Below are 8906 nucleotides of genomic sequence, written 5' to 3' on the forward strand. Positions count from 1 at the left end.
ACGTACCACCCTCTGCGTGAAAAACTTGCCCTTTAGCCCTCTTTTATATATTTCCCCTCTCACCCTAAACCTATGCCCTCTCGTTCTGGACTCCACGACACCAGGGAAAAGATCTTGTCTATTTATCCTTTCCATGCCCCTCATAATTTTGTAAACCTCTACAAGGTCACCTCTCAGCTTCCGACGCTCCAGGGAAAACAGCCCCAACCTGTTCAGCCTCTCCCTATATCTCAGATCCTGCAACCCTGGCAACATCCTTGTAAATCTTTTCTGAACCTTTTCAAGTTTCACAACATGTTTCCGATAGGAAGGACACCAGAATTGCACGCAATATTCCAACAGTGGCCTTACCAATGTCCTGTACAGAAGCAACATGACCTCCCAACTCCTGTAGTCAATACTCTGACCAATAAATGAAAGCATACCAAACGCCTTCTTCACTATCCTGTCTACCTTTGACTCCATTTTCAAGGAGCTATGAACCTGCCTCCAAGGTCTCTTTGTTCAGCAACGCTCCCTCGGACTTTGCCATTAAGTGTATAAGTCCTGCTAAGATTTGTTTTCCCAAAATGCAGAATGTCGCATTTATCTGAATTAAACTTCTTCTGCCATTTCTCAGCCCATTGGCCCATCTGCTCCAGATCCTGTTGTAATCTGAGGTAACCAACTTCGCAGTTCATTACACATCCAATTTTAGTGTCATCTGCAAACTTACTAACTGTACCTCTTATGCTCACATCCAAATCATTTATTTAAATGACAAAAAGTAGAGGGCCCAGCACCGAACCTTGCGGCACTCCACTGGTCACAGGCCTCCAGTCTGAAAAACAACTCTCCACCACCACACTCTGTCTTCTACCTTTGAGCCAGTTCTGTCTCCAAATGGCTAGTTCCCCCTGTATTCCATGAGATCTAACCTTGCTAATCAGTCTCCCACGGAGAACCTTGTCAAACGCCTTACTGAAGTCCATATATATCACAGCTACTTATCAGCCCTCATCAATCTTCTTTGTTACTTCTTCAAAATACTCAATCAAGTTTATGAGACATGATTTCCCACACACAAAGCCATGTTAACTATCGAGACATCGAGGCCTACAAAACAGTAAAAGTCCAGTCCCTCCATCTTGGGCAGAAGTGTGGTTTATCCATCGTTGCTCTCCCTCAACGGCTATAACATATTTTCACCAATAAGGATTTAAATATTCACACAATGCTCTAGGTGAAGTCTAATAAAGCTGCTTTACAAATGAGGCAACACTTCGCTACTCCTGCATTCAAATCCTCTTGTGATGAAAATTAAAATTCTATAAACCTTTCTAATTGCTTGCTGCAAGCGGATATTAGCCTTCAGTGCATAATTGGGACGGGCACCCAAAGCCTTTTGTTCCTCTTCTTTTACAACCTTTCATAGTTTGACAAATATTAAGCACATCTTAAGAGTGGGTAATCTCTCGTTTTCCCAGGATATTTTCAATCTGCTCTTCCCTGATCATTGTTTTAACATGAATTACCATAAGCTCGTGGGCGATTTTACTTCGTGCCTCCAGGAACCAGATCAAATGTTTTGTGTGCGTGATTAATATTCTGTTGACCTTTTCTGAATATTTTAACTTTTATGTCTGTGAAATACTTGGTTTCATTTTCTTTGAGCTGTCAGAAAAAAAAATCCCCTGACACCGTCAATTTGATACATAACATTCCAGGAAAAGAAAACTTCCTTCATGTTACAGAGAGGTGTTGGTCTGATCAGCCATTTCAGACCATCTGGAGATATCAGCCGTGATATCGATACTTTGTACCCTTCGTTATTTCCTGTATGCTGTTTATCTCAGTCCACACATTCCAATTTTACATGGTTGAGCACAATCTTGACCAGAGACATCTATTTTAATCAAGAGTCTCGAACCTGCTTTACGCTGGAAGGGGCTTCGCTCCTATTTCTAATTTTTTTTTTACTTTGCGGATTTTAAAGAAATAATATTCAATATGTATAGACGCCTCAAAAGTTCAGTTGCCTGATGCAGATGAGTACTTCCATTAGTGCAATTGAATTGTCATTCTTTGTTCAATAGTGAGGAACAGTTGTTAATCTGTCAATAAAATTTGTATCTCTAAAATCAGACAACTATTGAGAACCTGTATTTTATCATAGAAACCTGGTTGTTGCAAAACATCGTCAAGCTTCGAGACTGCAAAATACTGATCAATTTCTGCACGATGAGCTCGGATCAGCCATCTGTGAGTTTTCAATAAATTGTAGCATGTATTTGCATAATTTAAGTTATTGTGCTGATTAATATTACATATTTAAATTCAATGTTCTGCTGTGCCATTTATTTGCAATAATTTTAGGAATTTGTCAAGATTAATATTCATTGCCATAATTCTACTAAAGATGATGCTTGTACACTTACACAATTACTGAATGATGTTGATTTTGTTAGAACTCCGAAACACATCACTGATTTTTTTTGTTTTGAACATCTGTTTTACAGGATGGTATGGCAGAACAGAGATGCCTATCAAGCAGATTTCTAATGCATTTCCTAATTTACTCGATACAACGATTAATTGCTTTGAGAGCAAATTCTGGCTGAGACACTGAGCTGCAATCTGAATTAGTGGAGTCCTGTGTAACTTGATTTCTCAGCTCTATCTGCAACAAATAACTGTCAACCAGATTGCAATTGACTTAAAGTGAACTCAGTTGCGAGGGACATAAGACACAACAACTTCGTGGCGTCAGAAATATTTGATATTACTGGACACAGCAAAGGCTATTTTTGCTGCCAAATCCATGCAGTAGTTCCGATTTAAATGCTACATACCTTTCTAGTACAAGCGCTTCCAGTACAACTACATTGCTGTCAACGTCCAGCAACACAGAACCCCTCCCACATGCATCCTTCCCAGGAATGTAGGGCAATAGCAAAAACAGAAAATAGCCCAGCAGTTGACTGCTGTTAGTCATTATAAACAAAAGGATGGCAATCTCAGTGATATGGGGGAATTCAATGAGTGTAATCGTATCAAGTGGTGATGGCAAGATCCTTTCTTGTTGTAGATGGCTGACCATGTGAGGTGCTAATATTTGTCATTTCTCAGTCTAACCCTGGGGATTTTCAAAGTCTTCCTGCATTTGGCCACGTATGTCTTTCGTTTCTGAGGAGTTGTGAATTGTATCGAATATTGTGTCTTCTTTAGAAAACATCACACTTCTGATCTGAAGATGATAAATGAGGCAGCTGAAGATGGTTGAATATATGACATCACTTTGTGTATTTCCAACAGAGATGTTCTGGAGCTGAATTATCTGACATCCAATATCCACAGCGATCCCTCCTTTGCAATAGATATGAGTGGAACCAGTGGAGAGTTTTGATTCTGATCGATTTCAGTTTTGTTCGGGTTTCTTCACGCCACATGCGATCAACTGTGGCATTGATGTGTAGAATTCACTCATCTGCTTCACCTCTGGAATTCGGCTCATTTGTCCATATTTGAAACAAGACTGCACGAACTTCAATATCTAGGCAGCCTTGGCAGAAGTCATACTGACTGCAAAGTCATTGGTTCTTTTTAACTCTGCTGAAGAGCCGTGCCATCACATTTCCAGTGATCAAAATTTTACTCATTGGGTAATAATTGTTCGGAACGGATGAGGAAATAACGAGGCAATGTTCACCATTGTTGTTTAGATGGCATTATTGTAGCTTTACCAGAACAACGTGGCTCGTGGGACAACAGGTTTTGCAAAATAAACATTGAGTACATTTGGAGGATCGTTGTAAGTCCTCATTGAATTATCTAGAGCCTACAAATGATAGTATGATCAAGAATGAATCGAAACTGATGACTGGCAGGTTCGATTTCTGGGGCCTCTGCCAGAACAGAAATTTAAGAAGATTACTGACCACCTTCTGAAGGGCAAGGAGGAATGAACAATAAGTTCTAGCCCAACCGGGTTATACATATCCCATGAATTAATCAATTATGAAATAGCAGTACTCCAATTTTCAATGCACAAATTTACTTTGGCAGAAATAGACAGGGTGTGCTTGGGATGACAATGAGCTACAAGTTTCCTTCCATGCTTATACTAATATTATGTTCTCTCGCGAATTTTACGAAGCTGCATTGGAACTTTCTAGCAGAAAGGTGAGAGCTTCTCCTGATAGTATGAAGTGATTCAAGAAGATGTCAGTCCATTATCATATCAGGAGTAATGTGGAACTGTAGCCAAAACAGGACGGACCGTTCCCACTCTTTTATAAATGTAGAGTTGCATTATCAATGAAAAGAAAACGCTTATTAATCGATCTAAAGGAAGTTATGTAGCCCATGTGCAGCTCGTGATAACTGCGGTTCATTCTTCCCATTACGCATTGATTTGTGGCAAATTCTCAGTTGTTATAAATTGAAAATATTGTTTTGGATGGGAACTGATGTGAGGAGCATTAGTTGTTGATTTTACGGGAGCGGGAAGGTGAAGGCAATAAGAGACAAGAAACGAGCTAGTTCCTTCTTTTAGTTCCCTTATGATACAGAAATATTGGGCCATTTGTGGCATCGGGGCGAACCCGACTGCATGTTGCGGTGAACACTGTATTTATTGATTGGCTGAACTGTAGTGATTATTTTTGTTTAGAAAAGTTAAACATTTGGAACTGTGATGATGTATTTCGTAAACTGCAGTTTTTCAGTTTGTTTAATTGCGGTCTTGTATAAAATATATCAAGTTGTTTGCATGAAGTCGTGAGGGTCGTTAAATCAACAACAGAGCTTCCATTTATATAAGTGTTCCCCATCTCATGCCGGCGACAGAGCTTCACAAACAATGAGTATTCTTGTCGGCAAAACAGTATAAGATATATATTAGATACCTCGTTTTATCTCGACAACTAATTCTAAATATTATTTCCTGATACATTTGTTAATGCATTCCATGTTTAATATTCTTCCAGCACCACCCAGAATTCATATTGCATTCAACATTGCTCACACTCTAGCACTATTAGGAATTCTAAGCGTTACTATACAACCATCAAAACAACCTGGTGTGGATTCTGGTGTGGAGACCAATTGATGTGCATTCTGGCGAAAATGTGACACTTCTGCATCAACATGTTTTGCGGACTAATGTAACTTTATGGTTATGTATGTGCTTTATAAGATTATGAATAAGTTCTAGTCGAAGATAGAGGAAATTTAGAGACAGCTGAGAACCCCCAACTGACTGTATTCACAATACTGTAGAAGACTCTTCAAAATGTGTCAATATTAAACTGTAAAACCTTCAGACGTGTGGTATTAATCAGTTCATTTAGAATACTCGATCTGCTCCATCATTCCAGCATTGCTGACATGCCTCTCAACCCCATTCTTCTGCCTTCTCTCGTAACCCTTGATTCCCTTCCTAATCAAGAAACTAAATCTATATTAAATACACTCAATGATCTAGACTACACAAACCTCTGTGAATGGAGTTATACGTGTGTGTTGAATAAATTCCTCTCCATCTCAATTTTGAAGGATCGTCCCTTCACTCTGAGGATATGCCCTCGGGTTGAAGTCTGTTGTGCGAGGAAAATTGTCTTCTGCTTATCCGCTATATACAGGTTTATCAGTATTCAGTAAGATTCAATGACACTCCACTCTTATTCTTCTAAACTGCATTGCGCTCAAAGGTAGAATCTTCAACTGATCTTCATAAGATAAGCCTGGTCTCCAGTAGATCGTTTTTGTAAAGCCTCTGTGGACTCCCTCCAATGCCACACGTCCTTCCTTAGACAGGAGTCCAAAACTGCTCACATTATTCCACATGTGCTCCTAATCGACCCTTAAACATTTGGATTTCCAACTCTCGTCATGCTTCAAGTTTCAGAAGTCCATCCCCATTTAGGAAATATTTCTCATATTTATCCTTCCAAACAAAATTCATAACCTTCTATTTCCCCACATGATGCTCCATCTACCACTTCTTTGCTAATCCCCCCGACAGTCGAAATCCTTCAGCACAATCCATTTCCTCAGCATTTCTTGTCCCTCAAACTATCATTGTATAATCTGTGACGTTGGCAACAATGCCCTCAGTTTCTTCGTTTAGATCATTTATGAATAAAGTGAATAGTTGTGGTCCCAACGCTGACCCTGTAGAAATCCAGTAGTCACTGGCTATTATCCTGAAAATGACCTCTTTATCCCCACATTTTATCTTCTGCCAGTCAGCCAATTCTCCAGTTATGTCAGTGAGTTATGCCAAACACTATGGCTCTTATTTTGTTCAGCAGGTCTCCGTGCTTGTCAAAATCAAAATACATTGTGTTTACTGGGTCTCCTTTGTCTTACTTGATGGTTGTTTTCTCAAATTTTTTTTCAGATTTGTGAGGCATGGCTTCCCATTGACGAAGCTGAAACAACCCTATTTTTATCAAGCACACGCAAGTGTTCTGCAATCTCATGTTGAATAATAGACACGAAAATCTTACTAACGACCAAGGTTAGGCTAACCAGCCTAAATGTCACGGCTTTTGAGTTAACGAATTCGTTGCAAGAGACCGGACATTAATAGATTACTATTTATCTCTTTCTTAGATAAGCTTTCTTAGAGAAGCACTATAAAAGGATGAAGCCATTATGCCTTTAATTAGAACAATGAGCAAAGAAAATTTACAGTCCAGGAACAGGCCTTTCAGCTCTCAGCCTGAGCTGATCCAAATCTATTGTCTCAACCTGTCGGCCAATTCCTAAGCATCGGTATACCCCTGCTCCCCACCTACTCACACATCTGTCCAGACACATCTTAAATGAATCTACCATGCATGCCTCTATCACCTCTGCTGGCAACGCGTTCCAGACACCCATTGCCCTCTGTATAAAGTACTTGCTGCGTGTATCCCCCTTAAACATTTCACCTCTCAACTTGAAAGCATGACCTCTCTTAAAGGAAAAGCCTTGCCTTTATGTACCCTGTCTATACCCTTCATCACTTTGTAAACATCAATCATGTCCCCCCTCAATCTCCTTTTTTCTAATGAAAACAATCCTAACGTTCTCAACCTCTTTTCATAGCTAGAACCATACCAGGCAACATCCTCGTCAACCTTCTCTGCACCCTCTCTAATATATCCTATACCCTGGAACATCTAGTTGCCAATCATGACCTCCTTTCAACCAAGTCTCTATGATTGCAATACGTCATTCTCACAGGCACCAATACAAGTCCTAAGTTTATCTACCTATAACACAGTACTCGCATTAATGTAGATACACTTCAGGCCACCAGTTCTTTTGCATTCATCTGCTAGCTGCCTACTCTTCCACTTATTAAAGCGATCTTTATGATTCTTACATCTCTAGTATCCACATCACTGTCTAATTGTCTTCTCTTCTGGTTTCCACCACCCCTGGCACTTTCGTTTAAAACCTCCCCCAACAGTAGCAGCAAAAACTCCCCCAAGGACATTGGTTCCAGTCTGTTTCAGATGTAGACCGTCCATTTTGTAATAGTCCCACCATCCCCAGAACCGGTCCCAATGTCCCAACAAATCTGAACCCCCTCCCTCCTACACCAACCCTCAAGCCACGTGTTCACCCTGCCTATTTTTCATTTCTAACGCTGGCTATCAAGTGACACGTGCCTTGCGTAGTTTCAGAATATTCTGCTGAATCATTGGAAACAACGGATCAGACTAAATTCGACAGAAGGCTGATTTTCAGACCTGGTTTATGAAGAAGATATTATTGAGGAAAATTCAGCAAATAATAAGTGAATACCATAAAATGAATCATTGCGATCCAAGATAAAAGTTAAGACACACTTATCAGTAGTCATACTGATTATTATCATGATTTTAATAAAGTGCAACATTCTCACATGCAGAAAGATCTGGCTGTCAGAATGCATAAACCACAGACTGAGAGCCAGTTGCGGACATTAATCAAGAAAGTTAAATTAAATCTATGTGTTTTTGTTACAGCAGTGCACTGCAACAGTATAACAGCTTCTGTTGTACAGGGCATTGCTCAGATAAAAATCAGATTCACATTGGACAGTGTTGGTCACTGTGCTTATGGAAATGTTCATGAGAAAGATGAGAAAACAGGGGAGAGAGGCGAGGTCTGTACATTCTGGAGTTAAGCAGAGACAGAAGTCACTTAATTGAAGCATATGGAGTGCTGAGGAAACTAGTCGGGGTCGATGATGAAAGATTGTTTCCTTTTTTGGGGAAAAGAGAAAAAAAATCATAGTTGTAATACAAGGACTCGACCATTTCAGACAGACATGAAAGGGAAATAATTGCTTATATATTTGTGAATCTTTGTAATGCTCTTCCACAAAGACAGAGAAATCAGAACGGTATTAAATATTTACTTTGGAAAGGTAAATAAATTTTTGATTTCAAGGTGATGAAACATTGTTCAGAATGAAGGAATGTGGAGTTGAGGTTAATTTCAAATCAGCCATCATCTTCTTCTTGGCACGGGGGGTGGGGGGGGGGGGCATTCTTGTTGCCTCTTCTGAAGATATAAACGGATAATAATCAGGAAGAAATTAGATATTATTCAGTTTCAGCCAAGCAGCCTCAAGAACTTCGATTCCCTCCACTCCACCTCCACATGGCAAACAGCATGCGATGATGCTGAATGTTTTTGCATTGAAAACGGGCAAATAGACTACACTGAAAATGCTAAACAACGTTAGCAGTATCTGAGAAGAGCAGAACAAAGTTAAGACTTCACGCCATGTGTTTTAATCGGACCCCATCTGATGAAATATCATGATATGAAACTCCAACCCTGGTAAAAGTTTTCACAGCATCATAACGCTGTCTGCGAGGGTGTGCCTGCTTCCCCCGGCAAAGATTTGACATTTAAACGTATATGCACGGCTCCTGTTTCCA

This window comes from Hemiscyllium ocellatum, chromosome 27 (assembly GCF_020745735.1).
Source record: "Hemiscyllium ocellatum isolate sHemOce1 chromosome 27, sHemOce1.pat.X.cur, whole genome shotgun sequence".
In the NCBI taxonomy this organism is placed as follows: Eukaryota; Metazoa; Chordata; class Chondrichthyes; order Orectolobiformes; family Hemiscylliidae; genus Hemiscyllium; species Hemiscyllium ocellatum.